Below are 24,480 nucleotides of genomic sequence, written 5' to 3' on the forward strand. Positions count from 1 at the left end.
ATTTGGGCTGCACGCGGATGGATTGTGCGGAGTGTACTTTGAGCTTAAAGGATTAGTTCACTTTCAAATAAAAATTTCATTATAATTTACTCACCCCCATGTCATCCAAGATGTTCATGTCTTTCTTTCTTCAGTCGAAAACAAATTAAGGTTTTTGATGAAAACATTCCAGGATTATTCTCCTTATAGTGGACTTCAATGGCCTCCAAACGGTTGAAGGTCAAAATTACAGTTTCGGTGCAGCTTCAAAGGGCTTTAAACGATACCAGACGAGGAATAAGTGTCTTATCTAGTGAAATGATTTTTGAATGAAAAAAATGTATATGCTTTATATAAACAAATGATCACCTTCCAAGTGCTTCCGCCAAAACAGCATTTTCATATTCTTCAAAAAGCTTACTCTGTACTTCCTACGCCTTCCCTATTCTGCTTATGGAAAAAATGGAACTGGCACTGCGTTCATTCCGTAAGTAGAATAGGGAAGGCATAGGACATACAGTGTAAGCTTTTTGAAAAATACGAAAGTGCGGTTTTGGCAGAAGCACTTGAAAGGTGATAATTTGTGTCTATAAAGCATAAACATTTAAAAATTTTTTGAAAATGACTGATCATTTCATTAGATAAGACCCTTATTCCTTGTCTGGTATCGTTTAAAGCCCTTTGAAGCCGCACTGAAACTGTCATTTTGACCTTCAACTGTCTGGAGGCCATTGAAGTCCACTATAAGGAGAATAATCCTGGAATGTTTTCATCAAAAACCTTAATTTGTTTTCGACTGAAGAAAGAAGGACATGGACATCTCGGATGACATGGTGGTGAGTAAATTATCAGGAAAATTTAATTTGAAAGTGAACTAATTCTTAAAGACAGATGCAGCAACATGCACACTCACTGGCGCAGTGATGCCTATGTAATGCGGTCCCATGGCTCTTATAAGTTTTACTGAAATAAATGTTTGACAGTTTAGATCTTAGGTAATTTCATGCAGTGAAATGGTTCGTATTTTCTACCATTTGTATTACTCGAACATGCAATCTCTGACAATTAATGTCAAAGTATTTTGCCTCTGTGGTGTTGGCAGTCTCTTAGAACAAGCTGTCATGCACTAGAGGTTTGTGCCCCATCCCTCGCACTAATTACGAGGTTGGAGCGAGAGCTAACTTGATCGAATCCATTTAGCTTGGCATCTACAGGCCAAAATGGTTAATCATCTCATGTCATCCAGCTAATGCCCCTGAGGTATTCAAAAACATGAAACACTCAGGAGGGCTGAGCACACTCAAAGTAGCACATCTGAAATGACTGTACTGCATTGATGAATAATACATTCACTGAGCTGTGCAATCCTGCGTATTATGGCCGAATAAAACAATGCGATCCCCCATATACACTTGCAGCCATCCTGCTAGAATAGTGCGCTCAGATGATTATTGGATCTCGGGTCTTCGGGGATTACCCACAGCGTGTGTGTTGTCATGAAGATGAACATACTCTTGACAGCTTATTTCAGCCACTTAAAGTCCAATGCTACCCTGCTGTTGCTTAATTCTCCATTTCGTTTAAACTATGGAGAGCAGAAGCTAATGAAGTTACTGTTCACATAGTGTATGATGCTTTGTGCAAGGGTTAGATTCAAACTCACAAACACTTTGACTCAAGCATGCTAGTTACTTTGTCTCAGCCCACAGTCTTTGAACTGACTGCTCAAAAATAGCAAGCATTAGCTGAAATTGGCAGTTTGAATCGAATTGGCTGGCTTTACAAAACTTTTGGGAGTGACAGCACACAGGTCAGTCTGTCTGGAAACATTTATTGAGCAATTGGGTTGTCATAGTGAGTGCTTTTGTGAAACAAATAATCACTGGATTTATCAAAGTTTGAAAGCGTTATGGCAGCAGTTATATATATATATATATATATATATATATATATATATATATATATATATATATATATATATATATATATATATATATATATATATATATATATATATAGGTGTACTTAGTACTACAGATTCATTCATAGTTTTGTTTTCTGAGCTTCAAAACCCATTAAAAGTTTGGAGACAGTAGTTTTTTTTTTTTAAGGAAATGAATACTTTAATTCAGCAATTGATCAAAAGTGTCAATAAAGACATTTGTAATGTTACAAAAATAATTATATTTCAAATAAATGCTGATCTTTTGTACCTTCTTTACATCATAGAATCCCTACATCATAGTACCATGGTTTCCACAAACATTTTAACATTGATGATAATAATTATAATATGTTTTTTCATAAGCAAATCAGCATATTAGAATGATTTCTGCAGGATTATTTGACACTGAAGACTGCAGTAATGATGGTGCCATCACAGGAATAAATTACATTTTAAAATATATAATTAAATAGAAAACCGTTTTAAATTCTAATTATATTTCAAAATATTACTGTTTTTTTAATCAAATAAATGCAGTCTTGGTGAACAGAAGAGACTCGAAAACATAAACCTTATCTATCGCTAAACTTTTGAATAGTAGTTTATACCTGAGAAATAATTGGTAATTACCTTTGGATAAAAATGAATTCCATCACAAAGTTTAAACAGATTTTGCTGCCGAAACTGCAGTGCCATTAATTAAATTCCTTTGTCTTTGCTGACCTGTTTTTGTGGGATAATCAGAGGTCTACCAGTATAATGTAGTTCAGATAGCCTCACCCTAAATGGCACGTAAAATTCTGGTTGGTCACTTTTCATGTCAATCAAATGGTCTCTTTCTGTCTAATAGGCAGAATAAGATTAACTTTATGCTACAAGTCTGGCTATGTGAGACTACAAGCACTCTAACTTGTCTGCAAAGACGCCAAGTTTTCTGCTCATGAGAAAAGAGACATTTTATTCTTAAAATGTCTGCTGTGACAGCTTACAAGCTCTAATTGACAAAACAGCTTTACCCTGTTACGTTTGATTTTCCTTAAAATGAAACTCCTGAAGGGAAGCCTACAGAACAAACGGTGACTGTGACAACAACAACATCAAAAAACTTGTTTTTGTTTAAGACTACATGTCAAGAGACTCAAAAATAACCACTGAATTATATTGTAAACTTTTTCTGCTTTCATTACCAGTGGGACAAATGAAGACTCCAAAAACACTAATGGGAAAGGTAAACATTTTATATCCCACAACAATGTTTGAATTACAAGAGAATTACTAGAGCGGGGCTGAGACCTTCCAAACAAAGATACTTACAAAGCTTTCTGCCATACAGTTCAGTACAGACTAGATTACAAGACAAATAAACAAATAAATTTGGTCTAATGGGATTGTTTCCCACCACAGTAAACCAAAGCCACCAATATATGATGTAACTCTTAAGTGCTTGAATGGAAGGCAACATGTATTGATAATCATCATCAGAGAACTATCACTAAAGATAAAATATTATAATTTTCTGATATTGTAAGAATAGAAAACAATGCTTGGCAAAACCTGACATGGTTGAAGAACAATCTTCTGCCACACACTGAGGTTTTGGTATCATTCAAACAGTGTCCAGGAGTGCCCTGGACTGTAATAGATTAAAAATTTTGAGTGGATATTCATTTACCTTGACGGCATGACAAGACTTGACAAATACGCTATTGACTTGTCACACATCCACATCTTTCAGCCAGAGGGGAGCAGAACTCTTGACCTGTCACAGGCTCAGGGATACAAAACATCAATGTTGCCAATGTTCCAAAATGCTGAGTCAAGAACGGCTGTCTTGATAATGGGCTTCTCAGCTTACACTGTCCAACCACAACTACACAGACTACTGTCCAAGGACTTACAACTACAGTAGATTGGTATTAGGGGTGTAACGGTTCTCGATAACGTTCTCCACCCACGGTCCGGCACTCGGTTACATCGAGGTCCATCCCAAATTTGATGGCGCATCTATAATATGGTTTATAGAAAATAACAAACAGACAGACAGAGTTCGGCTACTAAATGTTTCAGTCGATGAATACGCATTCTGGCTTTCCAATACCCTAAAACTATGATAAAAACCGAACCGTGAGTAATCTGAACCGTTACACCCCTAATCGATATTGTATGATTACTATATTATTCATACTGGACACTTAGAGAGGTCATATAAAATGTTCTGAGTGGTATCGCAGTTGAAATATAAAAAAACAATTGAATTTAAAAAAGAATGCAGTTGTCACTCTGGATTTTATGTGAATGCAACTGTATTACAGGACTATAAAACAGGACTGACAACCATATTTTTCTGTTGTGTGTATGTAGACATTAATAGAGCAGAAAATATAAGGGGCGTCTGCAGGATTTCATCTGAAAGTAAACTTTCACAACTGAAAAACAGCATGCAACAAAAAGTCTTTTGTCATGAATAGCCACTTATTTATGCAGTACCATCACACAACACAGCAGGAGCTGAATTTTCTCAATGTTACTACTCAAAAAGTAGCCTATTGTTTCAGTTGTTTGCTATTTGTTCTTAAGTACTCAATACTGTCTGCTTCACTGACTGAAGAACCACTTCAGATGATTCAGTGAGAGAATGGTCCAAACAAATGCAGATCTTGCAGAAGACTGTTCATTGAACAGAAGAAAATGACTCAAAAGTCTTTGAATGTTTGGCATCACTGGTAGTTTGATTATCTTCTCTCAGCGCAGGGCTTCCTCTGCCCACTTAATCATATCCAACCCAGAACCATTTTAGAAAAGCTGAATTGTAAATCTGACAAGACCAGCTTATCATTAAAGGGTTAGTTCACCCAAAAAGGAAATCATTAATTACTCGCCCTCATGTCTTTCCACACCCGTAAGACCTTTGTTCGTCTTCAGAACACAAATTAAGATATTATTGATAAAATGATGGTTCAGTGAGGCCTCCATTGACAGCAAGTTAATTTACACTTTCAAATGCCTTTACACTTTCAAACGAAACAGTTCATGTGACTATGTTGGTTCCACTTTAATGTTATGAAGTCACGAGAATACTTTTTGTGTGTCAAAAAACAAAATAACGACTTTATTCAACAATATCTAGTGATTGGAGATTTCAAAACACTGCTCATGAAGCTTCGAAGCTTTACAGATCTTTTGTTTCAAATCAGTGGTTCGGAGCGTGAAAGTCATGTGATTTCAGTAAACAAGGCTTCGTTATGTCATAATTGTTTTAAAATTTCAATGGTTCATGTGACTTTGGCAATTTGCACGTTCCGAACCACTCGAAACAAAAAGATTCGTAAAGCTTCGAAGCTTCATGAAGCAGTGTTTTGAAATCGCCCATCACTAGATATTGTTGAATAAAGTCGTTATTATTATTTTTTTTGGTGCAGAAAAAGTATCCTTGTCATTAAGGTTGAACCTACAGTCACATGAACTGTTTTAAATAATATCTTTAGTACCTTTCTAGGCGTTTGAATGTGTAAATTAATTTGCTGTCAATGGAGGCCTCACTGAGCCATCGGATTATATCAAAAATTTCTTAATTTGTGTTCCGAAGATTAATGAAGGTCTTACGGGTGTGGAACAACAAAAGGGTGAGTAATTAATGACAGAAATTTCATTTTTGGGTGAACTAACCCTTTAAGGTTTGAGCATGACAAAGAAGACTGTTATGCAAAGGAAAGAAAACTTGAGTGGCAAAGTAAGAGCATTGCAAACATGTATGACACGTACGTTGCAAATTTGCATTGTGAAACCTCTCGTTGTTATCAAACTTGTAAATTTTCACATACGTTATACTGGCTCAGGCTCTACATGAATTCTGCGAGATGCAACTGAGAGATTAATTAAATTATTTTATCAGAGTCCTAATGTACATCTTACATGAAGCCTGAAAAAGATGTCAAAACCGTCTTGACTTCAGTTGATTAAAAACATTTTTGTTGTTATTGTTGTTGCATTTAGCATATCTGTAACAGTTTAATGTCATCACCCTGTTTCAGATTCATTTTCAATTGAGGTTAAACCTAAACATTTTCCAATCCCAAACAATGCTGTGTTCTGGGCTAAATGTGCTCGTTGTATGTGGATACTATGGTGTTATTTTTACCAGCTGAAAACTCATAAAGAGCTTATAAAATGTGTAAAGGATGGCAGAAATTCCTCGTCACACACGCAAACCAAGATCTGCATGCAAAAAGACGGCCGTTTTGATGCATGTACCGAACTGTTAGGGTTTGTTCACACGCATGTGTGATTCGATTAAAACGAACCCTGGTGCGATTGTTCTGTTAGTGCAGTTCATTTAAATAAGTGTGAACCCTGCCATCCGAACCCTGGTGCACACCAAACAAGTGGACCGAGACCCCTAAAAGCTTCCAAACAAATTCTGGTGTGGTTCGAATTAAATATGAACACAACACGGACCAAAGACATGTAAACGAATCAAAAACAGGATGTGATGTTGCAAGATGTTGCCCATTACATTTCAGTACAGGCATCAGAACCACATAACCTCGCTGCAGATCTCCACTTGCGTGAGGAATTCTTGCCGCTGTTTTGACTTTTGGGGGGGCAAATGAACCAAGTGAACTGAACTACAAGTGAACTGAACAAGTGTGAACACACCCTAATGGGCAACATTGCTTGGGAGTAATTATATGTTGGAAAGAACCAGGTATCCTTGCACATTCTGTTCTTTTAAGGGTCACATCTTGTGACATCACATCCTGTTTTTGGTTTGTTTAGATTACTTTGGTCAGTGTTACGTTCACATTTCAGTCAAACCACATCAGAGTTTGTTTGGAAGTGGACTGAGGCACCCTGAAAATTGTAAGATTCTTGTAATTTATTTATTAGTATGATACGTTTCTCACTTTTCTGAAGGTCAAGCTCAAAGCCTCAACTATACAGTACATTACAACAGTAGCTAACAGAATAAGTCATGCTTCAGTTTGAGGGTCCAACAACTCAACTGTGTGAGCTTCTCCTCTTCTCTGAGGGGCATCCCGCTCTCTCTCCCTTCCCATTCCCCACTGTGAAAACAGGTCAATAAATGTCCAAAGTGACAAAGCTCACTTCCCTCCTAAGTTCCTCCATCCCCTTTCTAGTTGCCTGGCTTTCGTGACCCTGGTGTGAGCTAATGAGTCATGGTAATGAAACCGGACAGGGTGCAGAAGCGTTAGCCTACTGCTAATAAAGACTGACGGCACGACTCCACACTCATTCCCTTCAAAACATCTTCTCCATTCCCACACTCACCCTCTTATTTTCTCCATGCTGGGGGCTGAGAGAGAAGATGCAACACTGCACTTTTAAGACACACCCCGAGGATGCGCTCAGTTAATCCAAAAGGCAGTGAGATAGTGATGTAGCCTTGATTTCACACATACTTTACACAGCGGTGCATTTCTAGCACATTGTAATCACAACAAAAGAAGTCAAACGATCTTCTATATCAGATTTATATGTTGTAACAGCTGTGGATGTTTGTTTGTATGAGCTCCGCTGAGGGTACAGGCACTTTCTCTGAGAGAGGTGATTTCTTCTCACGTTCCGCTGCTGCAGACACAATCATCGTACACACAGTGGTCTCTCAGATGTTCAGGTCTAAGGTTTTATGCCCCTGGGCACCTCATACATTCGCTCATATTTTTATTGAGGGATTGTTGCCAAGAAATCCCAAACAAAACTTTATTCAGAGACTTGTTTTTCAGAGTTAGTTGGAGTAACTTGGGATTTCACATTCATTTTGTATCTAGTATCTGATAGTATCTGGATTTTTTTCAGCCATACATATTAAATCAGTACAGAATCTCACAGATTCCAAGTTTTCTTTTTTTTTTTCCTGCTGATTTTGAGTTGTTTTCTCGATAAATAGTTTTCTTGAGATTGGGGTAAGTACAGTTTTTTTTTTTTGTGTTTGTGTGTGTGTGTGTGTGTGTGTGTGAGTGAGAGAGAGAGAGAGAGAGAGAGAGAGAAAATAATTTTGAGATCATGAGAAAACAGCTATTGTTATGTTGAAATTTTAAGAATTGGGATCATGAGGAAACAAATGCATGGCCTTTTAGGGTTTCTGTAAATCAGAAGTTGTATTATCCAGGCATTGCCTGCATTTACTGAATTTTACAAACATTATTTAAAAACTCTTTCTCTCATTTTAACAAATAAACAATATGGGTAGCACTTTACAATAAGGTCCCATCAGTTAATTTGTTAAAGGTGCCCTAGAATTGAAAATTGAATTTACCTTGGCATAGTTAAACAATTAGAGTTCAGTACATGGAAATGACATACAGTGAGTCTCAAACACCATTGTTTCCTCCTTCTTATGTAAATTTGATTTGTCTAAAAGACCTCTGAAGAACAGGCGAATCTCAACATAACACAGACTGTGACGCAACAGTCGGGATCATTAATATGTTCACCCCCAACTTTTGAATATGCCAGCCCATGTTCAAGGCATTAGACAAGCCAGTATTAACGTCTGGAGCAGCACAGCTGAACATCAGACGTTATGCAGGTAAGCAAGCAGGACAACAGTGAAAAATGGCAGATGGAGCAATAATAACTGACATGATCCATGATATCATGATATTTTTAGTGATATTTGTAAACTGTCTTTCTAAATGTTTCGTTAGCATGTTGCTAATGTACTGTTAAATGTGGTAAAAGTTACCATTGTTTCTTACTTTCTTACTGTATTCATGGAGACAAGAGCCGTCATTATTTTCATTATTAAGCACTTGCAGTCTGTATAATTCATAAACACAACTTCATTCTTTATAAATCTCTCCAGCAGTGTGTAATGTTAGCTTTAGCACTATCAAACTCATTGAGAATCAAATGTAAACATCCAAATAAATACCATACTTACGCGATTAGACATGCTGCATGACAAACACTTTGTAAAGATCCATTTTGAGGGTTATATTAGCTGTGTGAACTTTGTTTATGCAATGTATTATAGAGTTGCAAGCTCGGGGGCAGGGAGCGCGAATTTAAACAGCATTTAAACAGCATTTAAATATGTGCCGTTGAATCGGCACATATTTAATTATGCCCCAAAATAGGCAGTTAAAAAACTGAATAAAAAAAAATAATCTATGGGGTATTTTAAGCTGAAACTTTTTCTACTTTGTGAAAAAGTATTCTAGGGCACCTTTAATGCATTAACTAACATTATCTAACAATGGGCAAGACATTTGTAACAGTATTTATTTATCTTTGTTAACTTTAGTTAATAATAACACAACTGTTCATTGTTAGTTCCTGTTAGTTGAGGTCAATTAAAGCTGCAGTCCGTGATTTTTCCTCTTTGTCGCCATCTCTGTTTGAAACCTGCAATTGCAGTCATATGCAGAATAGTTATCTGTACGTGCGTTGTGCCTCTGCACAGCTTGTCAGCGCGGATGAATCTAATGCTTGCTGTCAGTCACCGCACCGGTGTGGATACTGTATTTGAGAATTACAGATTCTACGTCTTGAAAGTATGACCAATATAAGATTTTTCACTGGAAAATATCATCTGAACAAGTAAGTAACATGTCTGCCACTTTTGTTCTGACCAACTGAGGAAAAAAGCATTAGGCCTACAATAAATTGCGCTGCCAATGATGATTAAATCTAACGATCGCTTAGCTCGGATCATGCCAAACCGTGCACATTATTATTACTGTTATATTGTTCTCAAATTGTTAATGTTAACAACATCAGCATTGCGTGACTGTGTATTTAGTGTGTATTAGCGTTACCTGTAGATTTCAATTTCTGTAGCCACTCAACAGTCCAAAGTCTTTTGCTTTTTGACTACGAGTGAATCTCCAGTTGTCACTGATGATTGTCATTTGGACCTTTCTGGATTACAATCCGCCATCAAAATGATAAGTTTAATTATTTCAGCTGCTGTGAGAAAAGGCTATAAATGATCCGCTACCAGCAGCATCCTCACGTGATAAAACCGACTAGCCTGGACGGGACTCCTTCCTTTCTGTATACGGACGTGACGTAATGACGCACAGAGGAACTGCTGCATGCTCGAATTTCCCGCGGAAATCCACCATGTCGCTCTCATTATAAAACTTTATTACAAGCTTACCGTTGTGAATCGAGACAAGATAGTTCTGAACACTGGCTGGTTATTTATTTGCTCAAAAATTGATTTTGGATCATTTTTAACCAAAAAAAAGTTACGGATTGCAGCTTTAAATAATATTAACAGATACAAATTTTGATTTTAATAATGTATTAGTACATATTAAAATTAAGGTTAACTAAAATCGATAAATGCTTTAAAGGTATTTTTCATTGTTAGTTCATGTTAACTAACATAGTTAAGTAATGTTAACAAATGAAACCTTATTGTAAAGTGTTACCAAAATAAAGTATCTGGTCTATTGCATTTCCTTACTTTAGAAACATTCATGAGAAGGATGCTAACTAGGTTTAAAAGTGAAGAAAAGGAGAGAAGAAAAAGTTTTAACATGCTCCTGTGAAAACAGACTGGTCAGAATAATTCATGGGGTATTGTTTATTGCAAAAGGCTGCAGTTTCTGTATTTTTCACATTGCAAGAGCAGAATAAAAAAGACAAGAAACTACAGCGCAGAGTACAGTACATTGAACTTTTTTGGTTGTGGACCCAGTCCATAAAACTGATGGCTATTGATAATGTATAGGCAACTCAGGAATAAATTCAGGAATAAATAAAATCAGTCGAACTGGTCTGAATCATCAAAACTACATGTTATCAGTTTGGATTTAAATTGGTTGGAGTGACTCCAAGCTACTTTTTGTAGCTTGTAGTTTAACTAGCAACTTACTCTAGATGGTAGCTTTTAGCTTAGCAATTTTTTTTCTATAGAGTAGTTTTTTTAGCAAGCTAGTGCTATCATATAGTGCTCTGAAAAGGCATGTGTAACGCTGGTCTGCAGAACACAATATAATTTACAAACAAAGTCTTTATTTAGAATAACAACCACTCAGGACATACCGTAGAACACGTATGAAAATGCAAACCATATAAATTGAAATAAGAACCGATAAGGGACTGAACAAAACAGGGACTATAAATACAAGATAAACAATATAGAGCAGGAAGAGGAAAAACAGCAGAAAATGAACAAACATGAAACAGCTGGTTCAGAATTACGGGCGAGAATGAACTCAGAATGTACATATGGTTAGATGAAAATGAACACAGCATGAAACAAAAAGCATTTATTTCTAATCCAAGAGGCAGTAAAGGAATCAAAACACATTATTTCATAAAATTGCTCCCCCTGGGATTCGAACCCACTATCTTTGGGTATAGGGCTCATCAGGTAACTGGCTTTACACATTGAGCTACTTGAGGGCGCACATTCAACAGGCTGTGGAAGAGAACTTTTAGTGTAACAAAGAATTCACAAAAAAAGCATTATTTAGCATGCTAACCATATTAGCATGCTAAGCTAACTTAATGCTAATGAAGCTCATGGTTAACTTGATAACTGAAGAGCCACATTAAAGAGAATGACAACTGGTTAGCATGCTAAGCAATTAGCATGCTAAGCTAACTAGCATAAGACAACAAACACAAGCAAGGTCACATTCAGAGACGAATATCTCGGGAATGGTAGCGAATATCAAAAATCAGTTCAGTCATTTTTGTGCGGCTCGATCCAAAGATCATCTGAGCTGATTTTGGACAAAATTGACCAACATTTGTAGGAGGAGTAGCGAAAAAACTGTTTTTCATTTACTTCAATATGGCAGACAGGTACATTTAAGGAAAATTACAAATGATACACTGTCAGAATCGGCATAAGCCAGGGAATGAAATGACATAAAGCATACACATTTTGGAAAGTGTTTTCAAATGTTATAAGCGTTTTTGCAATAATCATTACATCTGTGGAACAGTAGGTGGCGCTGTGCTGAAACTTCTCAGGTACCTTCAGGACATTCTAAAGGTCATACGTACCAATTTTTGTGAAGATATGTCAAATTGTTTAAAAGATATTGCAATTTATGACAAAATTCAAAATGGCGGACACGTGATTTATCCAATATTGACCGGATCGGTATTGTCGGATTCGGCATGATCCAAGGAATCCATAGACACCAAGTTCTTGATTTTCTGACAAACTGTTCAAAAGTTATTGGCCAAAATAGGCATTTTTCATATCGCATGACCTATAGGTGGTGCTGTTCCCAAGTTTGGCATAGACCCTCAGACCATGGTCCTGATGAAGTGTACCAATTTTTGTTTCGATTGCTCAAAGTTTGGCCGAGATACAGCCTCTATACTAATTTCTGGTCGACCTCGTTAACTTCGTGACATTATAACTTTTGAACAAAGATGAATAAAAAAAATCTGTTCAGTCATTTCTGTGCGGCTCAGTCCAAAGATCATCTGATGAAAGTTTGGACAAAATTGGACAGAATTTGAAGGAGGAGTAGCGAAAAAACGGAATACTGTACTTTTCAAAATGGCCGCTACTGTAATGGGCGGAGACTTAATGTAAGATGTTGAGTAGCATCAGCATAATGAGATGAATCAGATGTACTAAATTACATTTTTCTAGAGCAAATGGTTCAAAAGTTATAACCTTTAGAATAATGAATTTTTGAACTGGTGGTGGCGCTATAGAGTTGGTTCTAGAGGCTCCAAATTTGGTCCAATCACTATTCATGAGCATCTCTACAATTGTGCCAAATTTCATCATTTTCTCATGTTCCGTTGATAGGGCTGCCATAGACTCCCATTTGGGAGGAAGAATAATAATAAAAGAGAAAACGTACAATTACAATAGGGGCTACAGCCCCTTCGGGGCTTGGCCCCTAATAATAAAAGGGACAACGTACAATTACAATAGGGGCTACAGCCCCTTCGGGGCTTGGCCCCTAATAATGACTGACAGGTGATGATTATATGTAACTATTGAACAAACAAGGAGGTAATCAGAAAACCAATGAAGCCGGAACTAAATGGAGTAGGCAAAACAGGAACTAACAGAACAGAATAACAAAACAGAAGTCCACAATAGTGACAGTACACCCCATCCCTAAACACCCCCTTCCCCCACCCCCCGTCCTCACACCGTATAGTGTCCGAACTGAGGAGGGAGGAGGCTTTCGGAGGTGGGCATGGAGCTGGTGACGGACATGGATCAGGAGGAGTCAGAGGACACAAACACCAGGGTGGAGCCTTGACTGAAGAGCTAGGCGAATCTGGGGACTGGCCAGCCGGGGCGGATCCAGGGTGCATACGTTATCTGGCAGAGCAGAAAGGTCGACGGACCAGGTTGACATCCACGGCCTGGAAGCCCAACGTGGAGCTGCTGGTTTGGGGGACAGAGGTGACGGCTCAGCAGACCGGGCCGACGACGGAGGGAATGAGGACGACGGGGAAGCCGGAGAGAAGAAGAAGAGCCGAAGGGGTAGAGCGTCGAGGCGCAGCCAGAGACCTGGAAGTCCGCGGTGGAGGCAGAACTATGACTGACCGATGCTGTTCAGGATGGACGAAGGAGTCCGGAGGAATCCCAGGGCTGGCGGACCACAGCAGAGTTGAGGGAGCTCAGAGCCGAGGTGGCCGACTAGCTGACAGGTCGAGGTGGAGACAAGGTGCCTGGAGGCCTGATGTGAAGCTGGGGGCTCAACCTCAAGTTGAGCTGGTAGACGGGGGCCCGAGGCAGAGCTGAAGAGCTGCATGGAGCAACCGGCGGGGGCTGAGCCGAGGAGCAGGACGACACCAGTGGTATCGATGGATCCAGGGGACTAGACAAAACCAGTGGAGGAGATGGGACCAGGAAGTCAGGCTGGGACATCAGAGGAGAAAGATTTCCCCATGGAACTGGAGCATCCAGATGGCTGGACAGGACCAGCGTGGAAGGCGAAGACTCAAGGGTGGGGACTCGGGAGGGAACTGAATCCACGAACCACAGTTCTATCAGGTAGTGGTCCGCTTCTGGCTCTGAGATGGACTAGGCAGCTTGCTTTGGCTCCAGGTAGTTGGTTCTGGCTCGGGCTCCTTCTCTGAAATGAGAACTAACAAGGGACTGAACGAAACAGGGAGTATAAATACAAGACGAACATAATGACTGACTGGTGATGATTATATATAGAAACAAATGAGGAGATAATCAGAAACCAATTAAACCTGTACTAAACGGAGTAGGCAAAACAGGAACTAACAGAACAGAATAACAAAACAAAGTCCACAGTCATGACAGCATGTTAATGCCAGGTGTAAAGGTGGACGTTGGAATGTTTGCTTAAATTGGTAGGTTTGATTTAAAAAAAATTACTAAATAATCCAGTCAGTTAATTTAAAAGGATCATATGTTTCTTGAAATTAAATGTTGGTTTGCTTTCAAGTTCAATTTTTTGTTCTATTATGCTTTTTGTTCTTGATGTTAAGTTTAAGAAAAAAAAACTTATAATTATGATGTTTCAAAGATGTTTCATTGGTTATAGATAAAAAGAGGCAGTCTCAGTGGTCAGCCTTGCCCTTGTTAGGAAATATATTGCTCATTCTACTGCAGTTCAGCATTTCTTGGGAGAGAAAAATAAATACATTCACTTTAAAAAAAAAAAAAAGCTCTCTTTCTGAAAATCTTTTCTTTGCACGCTTGAGTCAACTTTATTATTAGCTCTACAGTTTAAATGAGACACATTTGAAAACAGAAACACTCAGCAGAACAAAAGACCAAAGTCATAGAGGATAATGCATTAGTAGTGTATCCATCAATAGAAATGACAGGACTGCTTACACAACCAAAAACTCTACAAAGTAGGGGTTAAAATTGCACTTGCAGATGTGATATTTAACGTCAGCTAAAAAGACATACATGAGGCCATACTCCTCTGCAAGGAATAGTTCACCCAAAATGAAAATTCTGTCATCATTTAGTCACCCTCTCGTCAAACCTCTTTTGCAGAACACAGAAGAAGATATTCTGATGACATTCAAATGACATCATTTTCATTTCATGTAATGTCTAAATAGCCCAAGTCCTCACATCTTGACATTTCTACCGTAACAGTGTTTATTTATTCTCTTATATATATTCTGGCACAGATTTCTCTCGGCTTGTTCTCGGCTGTCGGACTGACTTCTGCCTGACTATGCATTGATATTTGGATTATTATTAATCTTGTAAATACTACTGTATCGTATTTGATACACACATTTCTAAGGCTTCTAAATGATCAACATAATCAAAACTTTTCTTAAAAACCTAATATACTACATGCCTTCTGTCATCTGATTGAAATTTTATACTTTTTTTTTTTTTAACAAGTTTTAGTATAATTCTAAAACATCCCCCTTCAGGTCCTAGTACATGTCTTTTGCTGTAAAATCTTAGTTACACTTTATTTTAAGGTGTCATTGTGACAGTGTAATTATATATTTAAGTACTGAGTAATATTAATTAACAACATGTACTTACTATAGGGTTAGGGTAGGATTAGGGTTTGGTTGAGGGTTATTTGCATGTAATTATGCATAATTAGTATGGTAAGTACATGTAACATATGTAACAAGGACACTGTTAAATAAAGTGTTACCAAAATCTTTATTGATTTTTATAAAGTAAATGTAAAAAAAAAAATATTATATATATATACTTATATATAAGTAGTCTGTTATAACGTTATAAAGATCTCATTAATTTATGTTACAAACTATCAGAATTTCATCTTACTTGTGGGCCATATAAATATCGGCAAATGCACCAAATTGCATATTTTTTGATCAGTTTCGTCCTCTGAATAAAATTTATGTTTTTTTCTTCCTCGATTATGAGCTCCATTTTCTCCTATCATACTACATGAGCCATAAAAGCCTTATGTATTATATGATACTCAACAAAAAACACAAATGCAAACTTTTCTTTCTGGCTGTTATTTTATATGTTATTTACAGGGTTAAAGGGATCGTTTGTCTTTCCTTCACGCAAAGCTATCATAGAACTTCAGAAGAATTTGGAATATAGCACACATAGTCATATGGACTACTTTTATGATGCTTTTTTATCATTTTTGGAGTTGACAGTCCCAGTTACTATTCACAATGATTGTATAGAAAAGATCAACCTGGATATTTTGATATATAACTCTTTTTAGTTCCAGGGGGTAAAAGTAGGTAGGCTTTGAAAGACATGTCTGACCTGACCTCGTTCCATCACAATAATAAAAGTCTGATGTACTATAGAAAAATGGTACAGTTGTTTGTTTTTCAAAGAACTTAAGATCATGATATCACAGTGAATAATTAAAGGCATTTTTAGTTCATTCCACAGCTTGAAATGAAGTGCGGTGGGGATAAACGATCTGTGTCAGACCTGCTGGGGTCCATATGGTCCATCACCATGGTTCTCACACTACATCACACCCATGAGATAGATGAACACAGGCTGTTTACCAGTCATCCTTCAGAAAAAATGATGAGGGCCAGAAGAACAGGTACCCAAGGCTGTGCCCCCTCAAATATTTATTGTCTGTTACAGTGTCGCTATGCTCAACTATATATCATGATTTTTATATGTCATGTTACTATAGTGGAAAAGGACATTTGTTGTAGCGCAGAGCCTTGTTACTAAGAGATTTAAAAGGTGTCATTCAAGGTTGGGAGTTGACAGTCACTGAACCACTGAGCAATAGAGATAACTGCCTCTGACTGAAGACTAAGCAGGATGGATATGGGCTTGATTCACATTTAATCGTTTGTCTGTGACAAAGAAGGAATTCACAAGGGTCTCTTGTATTAAGATTGAATTATCTTTAATCATTAATTTATATATTGTGAAAAAAATAGGGATGTCAATCAATTCAAATGAAATAATCGCATAATATGCTGAATAATTAAATGAATCACAATTAATCACATACCCTGTTGAAAAAAGCTGGTTTCCTGGTCTTAAAGGTGCAATATGTAAAATTGACAGCTAGTAATATTGGTATTGCAGTCAAAATTCTAAATATTGAAGAGAGTCATTTTCCCCACCCCCTCCTCCTTAGACTTGACAATCACGCGGCTTGCCAGATTGAGGACACGCAACAGGAACTGTCAATGGAAACGACGAGCCTTACACTGTAATCTGATCAGCTAATGTATATGCTGTGTTTTCAGTAAGCTGCCAACCTGATGTGTGAAAATACTATTGGGTAAATTGGCAGTGGGTGGAATCACACAGACCAAAACAAAAACAGACACAGAACGCAGATTTAAAAGTAGAATAACTGTCTGCAGCATTGTTTTTCAGAGAACAAGTATGTGAACTTAGCATGTTTCCTAAATATCTGCAAACATATTATGGTATTTTTATGCTTTAGAACAGTAAAAAAAAGAAAAAAGAAAAGAAAAGAAAAAAAAGGTACATACAGCACTTTTAAGTGTTTTCACACCTGGCCCATTTTAGGCGTTTGTTTCGGAACCTGGTGCATTTTGTACATTAGTTTTGTTCCTTTAGGCATATATGAACATTAGCTGCTGAGATGTTGTCTGTTCATCCTGACAGATGACCACAATGAGTGGAATTCTGCACTCTGACCAATGAGAGAACATGTGATTAAAGTTCTAAAGCCTTTAGAAAGCGAACTGAACCCAGAAGATATTGCAACATTGTAACAATTTTTAGATGGATGAAATTTTAAGTTCCCTGTTTTTGGAACAAAGCAAATAATCTACAGGTCTGTTTTAGACAGGTTTTGGACAATTTCAAGTTAGCCAGGCTGGAAAAGTAGCCTAAATCAACTAAAACAAACTACAGACCAGGAAACCAGCTTAGGCTAGTTTTTTATTTTTATTTTTATTTTCAGCAGGAATAACAATAATTGTAGAGAAAAGTATAGTGGCCAAGAGAGCTCAACATGCTGCAACTGAAGAAAACACCAGCAAATAGAAATAAACACTACCAAATTAAGAAAACATCTTGTGAAACATCTTCACAAATTGTGATTTTAAAGGGACCTATTAAGCCTCCTTTTACAAGACGCAATAAAAGTCTTGTGTCCCCAGAAAGTGTATGTAACATTTCAGCTCAAAATACCCCACGGATGCCATGACCAAAATGTATTGTTTTTTTTGTTTTTTGGAAGCAAAAACATGTTGTTTATTGGGAACATAAAAAAGGAGTGGGTGTATTTTTAGCATTATAGGGTGGCTGTGTACACACACTGCCGACACACATATATGTTCAAACACCACGTAAAAGTGAATTTTGCATATATGTCCCCTTTTAGAAGTCTATATTGTCAATATATATGTTGTTTCCATATCATTTAAACCAATCACTGGTTTATTAGTGTAATTATAATTCTAATATATATATATATATATATATATATATATATATATATATATATATATATATATAAAATGATACAAACTAATAATACTAATACTAACACCAATACTAATATTACAACTAATGATAATAATACTTTTTTTGTGGATTCCCAGGGCCGGTTTTCAAGAACCCGGTCTAGCGATTGCTCACACACACACGCACGCACGCACGCACGCTCGCTCGCTCACTCACTCACTCACTCACTCACTCACTCACTCTCTCTCTCTCACGAAAGGGTTCAGATGGATATTCTTGTGTGTCTTGTGTGAACGGTCCCTTAAATTTGACAGCCCTAGGAAAAAATACATTTTAAAAGCTGTGTCTACCCATAATAAAGTAAATGTATGTCCTCCAAAGATGCACAAAGTCAAATCTGTATATCTATCATTTCAAAGGAGATAAGACCTTTAAAATGCAATGTTAATGTCATTTAAGGCAGTTGTAAGTGGTTAATATACTACAGTCAAGAACAAGGTCACAAGCACAAAGGTTTCAATGGATTTTTTTCAGTTTAGCAGAGGTCATGAATTACTAACATCTGCTTACTGAACATGAAGAAGAATCCATTTTTATGTCAATCAGCTATAACTTTTTTTTATGCCTTTATGAAATAACGTTGGAGTTGTAAAATTGCTGTCTTGGCAATAACCAAAGGCAGTATTTTCTCTGAAATGTGAGGGATTGTTAATTTTAAAATATTCATACAAAAAGTTAAAGTAGAAGAGAATGTAATTCCAGTTATTTGCTCCATGTTTATCAGCTGTGATTGATGTTGTTCATTGAAGAATGCTAAGGAGAAGAACTCACCATGGTTATGAGGGGAATTAAGTATTGAAGACTCTTTCATGTCAATCTGTAAAGTCATGCTGTGTCTGTGAAGCAGCGAGTGTCATGATGGTTAGAAAAACAACATGAATAATGAATATACGTATCCCTTCTTTTAACAAAGAATCATTCTCCTTATCTCAATAGATGAGAAGACGCTGACATCATATAAAAAAATGATGAAAGTTTCAGAGATCAGGGGCCGGTTGCATAAAACACTAAGACTAGTCTTAGAAGTTAGTCATCCAATTTTTTTCTTTAAGACTGTTCATACATTATTTTACATAAAAAAATTGATTACCCCTAACTAACTGCTAGTTGGTCATTCTAGTCATTAAGACACAGTCGTAACTTAATGGCTATGTTCATGCAACTGGCCCAAAATAAAAACTTTCCAGATTCTTTACGTTCTTAAATTTGGAATACTGGATAATGTATTCCAAAAAGTTTTTGTTATGTTTCAAAATGTCAGAATGTCATTACATTACATATACAATATTAAACAAGGTGACATTTTAAAGAAAGAAAACACAAGTACACTTTAGAAGAAAAAAAGTGTAAGTTTAAATATAAAAACGAAAAAATAGAAATACCGTTGGATATTAAGATTTAAATAAATAAATGAATAAATACGTGGTTCTTTTAGTGAATCCTGTTCATAGTGAACTAACTTTATACGTTCACTAACCTTTAGAAAGTGTAGTGCATTTAAGAAAAGCTTTTACATCATATATTTGCAGATACCACTTACTTTGGTGTTTTTGTTATCTAATGCAGTGACATTAATTTTAATGACATTTTAAGTGTGGTTTATATTTTTGGGGCCACTGCAAGGTCAGGCTCCTTATTGCACATTTCTTTGATGTTAACGTGTATTACGTCTATTTTTTTTTTTTTTTTTTAAGCAAATCCTTCACAAATTAGTCTGCATCCATTTTACAGCACCTGAAGTTTAACTCACCCCCTCTGTGACAATAACTAACCTGTGCCGCAGAATGTTTGAGTGTTTGTCTATTTTGTAGTGCATAGACCTTGAAATGACTTAGTATTTGTTAATTTCTTTTTCCAGAAAGTGAGACACAGTTGTCTTGGGTTTTGGACTTGGCTTCCCTCCAGCTGTGTGTCCTTCCCCTGCCATCCTTACTGGAGCTCAGGCTGCACTGGCAGGCTGGGGAATGCTTTGAATGTTAATGAAATATGTCATCGTGAGTTGTCTCAGTAATTAATTGTTCACATCACATATTTGAAAGGCCACCAGGAAGCAGTCCCAGTAGCACTGCGGCGTGTTGCCTGTCTCAGAATAGAGCTCCACTTTGAGGCTGGAATCAGAGTGCAACAACTGAAGTTGTATTATCAGATGCCATTGCTTTGTGAACGTGATAAAAATACAGGCGATATTTCAATAAACCTAGTAAATGTCAGTACACTATGAGCGCCACTAAATTTGCGCCTCCATTTTATGTAATATAACCATCACATTCAGTACTTAGGTATGTTTTATATAAATACTACATATTTTGAAATAAAAAGTTGGTAACTTTATTTTAGGATCTTTTAACTAGTTGCTTATTAGCATGCATATTAGTAGAATATTTATTAAGCACATATTAATGCATGACCTTATTTAACATTCTTAATCCTACCCAATACCTAAACTAATAAGCAGTAAATTAGGTGTTTATTGAGGGAAAAGTCGTAGTTAATAGTTTATATGTGTTCCCTATACTAAAGTGTTACCAAAAAGTTTTGCCAGCCGTACAATTGGGCATAATTAAGCAATTTCACATGCTGTTTCACATTCAAACCATGCTGTATTTCCAAATATTTTTGAATGTATCTGTTTTTTGCACCATCAATGCAAATAATTTCAAAGGAAGCCATGCAGTGGTGATGTGTTTTGTTCCTGAATGATTCTGTGTTTTTGAATAAAATGGATGAGTGAAAGATTCAATGACTCACTCATAAAGACAGACACTATTTTCATTCCTAAATGAATCAGTGTTTTGAATGAATTGGTTTAATAAATGATTAAATGTCTCACTCATAAAGACAGTTGTTTGGCATGGTGATGGAAATTACAATGTTAATGTATTTGGTCTTGGCAGACTAGATCTATTACGCTGTGGCTGCTTGCTACTGCCAATACATGCACAGGCATTCTGCTGTGAACACGAACGACATGCTGCTGCTGTACATATACATACACCGTTGCAGATCTATACAGGTGGAGCTGGGGCGGATGGAGGGCTTCTGAAAACTGCAAAACTGCTTACAGCAAAACAGATGTAGGAATTAAACCCAAATATCGAATCAAAAATGTAATTAAATTACACTGAATAAGAACCGGATTAACCGTGAATGATTCAGAAACAATATTTAACACTTTATCAATTATTCGTCCACCGAAAAATTGAGGTTACAGTAATTTTACCAATTCTGGACAAAATTATTATTCTGTGGCCAACAGTAATAATATTTTGATATGATTAATAATTATGATTATGAGCAAGTAGCATGATCTTTGTTTAAGGCAGCAATTTGGTAAGCACAGCACAAGACACTGTATGTATGGAAAATCAAACAAGACTTTATTGAACTAAATCTACTACGCACAAACTAATCTAACGAAAAACATATACTCACACACACACACACACACACACACACACACACACACACACACACACACATTCATTCAGTTACAGGGAAATGGTGAGGTTATTGTTTGGAGGTGAATGGATTCCCCAGTTGTTTAGCTTTTAACAAGTTTCTCTGACCGTAACCTGAGAGAATTAATACACTAGCAATTCAACCATAGTTTCATTTGCTTAATAAAATTGCACCAGCTCAGCAAAATTAGGAGGCCTGTGTTACTTGCGTTGGCTGCTCCTTTAAGCGCGTGTTCCCTTCGTGACAGAGTTGAAGGAAGCGCATGGCTTGGTCAAGAGTTCTGAAGGACGACATCCGTGGGGAAGAAGTTGGCTTTGCAGAAAATGGAGTCTTCGTTGAATAGCAGGGTTTACGCGTTGCTGCGTGAGTGTCTCTCTGCGTCTCAAGGAGTTGCTGGAAACAAAGGACTTTTGGTGAGTCCTGGGCTGCGAAGTTCAACGAAGTTTCTTGCAGGGGTTTGAGTGAGTCTTGAAAAGGTTTGGCTTGCAGGCAGGACGATGTTCGGTCCGCCGCCTCAGCGAATGCCTCAGAAAGCAAAAAAGCAAAAGCCCTTTCACAATGCGCGGTATTGAGTTTTGAACGGTTTGTTGGTTCCGCCTTTCCGATTGTTTTAGCCAATCAGGTCCTATTTTGGGCGGGGTCCAACGCCCAGTTCTCCTGTCCTTGTATGCAATTGGCATACTGTATTTACAGTCCTTTGTTCTCAAACTTAGGGATTTTGGTCAGAACTTTGAGAAGTTAATTTTGCTAGTTCAAAAGTCATACATCTTACATAAATCAATTTTGCATCAAAATACTGGAAAGCATTCATCCATCAAAACCATACCAAACAGTACACACTTTCTATAATTGAGGTAGATTTTCTTCAAATTTACCAGTAATCAATATTTAAAACACACAGAAAGAATTACATACGTTCCATGAACAAAATAAAACATGCTTAATACATATGATATGTTAGAGACTGCTTTTTGGTGATAAATTCATATCTCTGGCAGTATTTCCTAAATTTTCTTTGTTGTCTCTGAAACTTTGGAATGTCTTTTGAAATGCAAAGCTGGGCAGAGGGAATGTTTCTTGTGGGTGATTCTCATGGTGCCCTGCTGTGATCTTAACCTAGACCTGCGACACATCTCGAGGTGTTCCTGATAGCAGTGGGAATTTACGCCTTGTATCTTGAACTTTGTTGATCCATCTGTTCCTTCGTCAACAAAGTGAGAGATAGTCTTTTTGATCTGTCCCTTCAGTAAATGGTCTCCAAATGGTGGCAATTGGAGAACAGGATCTTTCAGCAATATTGTAATTCATGTAGGTCTTGGTGAGGGAATGAGTTGATTCTCTTTGATCTTTTGAATGTGGAGTGTTTTGGTCATGTAATGTGCTTCGTTCATCCTACACAGAACTAAACTATTTAAAAGTTAAGCTGCAAGCTCATTGGCTGCAGAATCAGTAGAGTCCAATCAGCTCAAGCCATTTTAGATGATGCCACTGTTTGCAGATTGCATTAAGAATCAGTCTGTGCAATCTAGAGTTTCCTGTCTGAACTACTGTATATATTCACTTGTTGCCAACTGCTGGCCTAACAATATAATCTACAGAAAGAATTACTGAAAAATCCCTAACACTAATGCACACACTGACAGTATTTATTTATTTAGTCAAAAATAATTAAATCTATCACAATAAACAAAGCTCAAACTCACCTTCATGTAAGTTTCTAGTAATCCTGAAGAGCTTGATTAGCTGTTTCAGGTGTGTTTAATTAGGGTTGGAGCTAAACTCTGCAGGATAGTGAGCCTCTAGGGAATTGAGTTTGACACCCCTGCATTAAATAATTAAATCTGTTTTGTAGGTTTATCATAGCAAAACCAACATCTTTCCAAGTATTTGTACCCATTATTGGGAATCTTTGCCATTTCATTACTATTGTTCATCTTTAAAATAACAAAAGGTTAGGGCATGATATGTTTTCGTTAGCAAAACAAACCATAACAACAGTAGAAGCAGCATGTTCTTTTCTAATCTAATTTTAAAGTTAAGGAACATCTTAAAACTTACAATCAAATAAAGAGCTTGCTCTTATCAAGTTATTGGCCTCAGGAAAGACTGTATCCTATGAACATTGACCAGAATGACTTGAGTTCATAATGTGGAGGAGACAGCAGTTAAGTAGTAGAGCTCCTAAGTATGATGGAAACATTATTTAAGAGCGGTAACTACCTCTATCATTACTGGTACAAGCAGAACCATTCAGTCTTTGAATAGTCCTAATGCAAGGGCAGCAATATCAATTTGTGACTGTACATGCACTTTAGGTTTAAAGACAATCAATAGCACTCCATGATAACACAATTACAAGACTGTGGCCGAAATGAAGGAGCCAACCAGTTTAGAACCTTATATGCAAGGTAATACTGGATCAATAAATATTCATTCTCAAGTGAAACTCTTATTTTTTAAAGTCTGCTGTTGGATTTGGTAGATAGTGAAATAGAATGCTTTGTGATGACATGCTACATCAAATTCTGATAATAATAATATTACCAACTTTAAAGGACAACTTTTAGACTTAAAAAGATTAAATTATTTACAGTTTATATATTGTTATATGTACTGTATATTACGGTGGCCAAGAGAGCTCAACGTGCTGCAACTGAAGAAAACACATGCAAGTAGAAAAAAAAAAAAAAAGCCAGCA

The 24,480-nt window shown here is 36.9% G+C and overlaps 1 long non-coding RNA gene across 1 annotated transcript; it reads left to right on the forward strand.

Annotated features, from left to right (window-relative positions):
- The first annotated feature begins 7,578 nt into the window (after positions 1–7,578).
- On the forward strand, positions 7,579–21,020 carry LOC125266141. Its single transcript, XR_007184450.1, has 3 exons — positions 7,579–7,848; positions 16,227–16,401; positions 20,182–21,020. It is a non-coding gene; the product is annotated as an uncharacterized LOC125266141 (long non-coding RNA).
- Positions 21,021–24,480: the final 3,460 nt, after the last annotated feature.

Source organism: Megalobrama amblycephala, linkage group LG4, assembly GCF_018812025.1.
Source record: "Megalobrama amblycephala isolate DHTTF-2021 linkage group LG4, ASM1881202v1, whole genome shotgun sequence".
NCBI lineage: Eukaryota > Metazoa > Chordata > Actinopteri > Cypriniformes > Xenocyprididae > Megalobrama > Megalobrama amblycephala.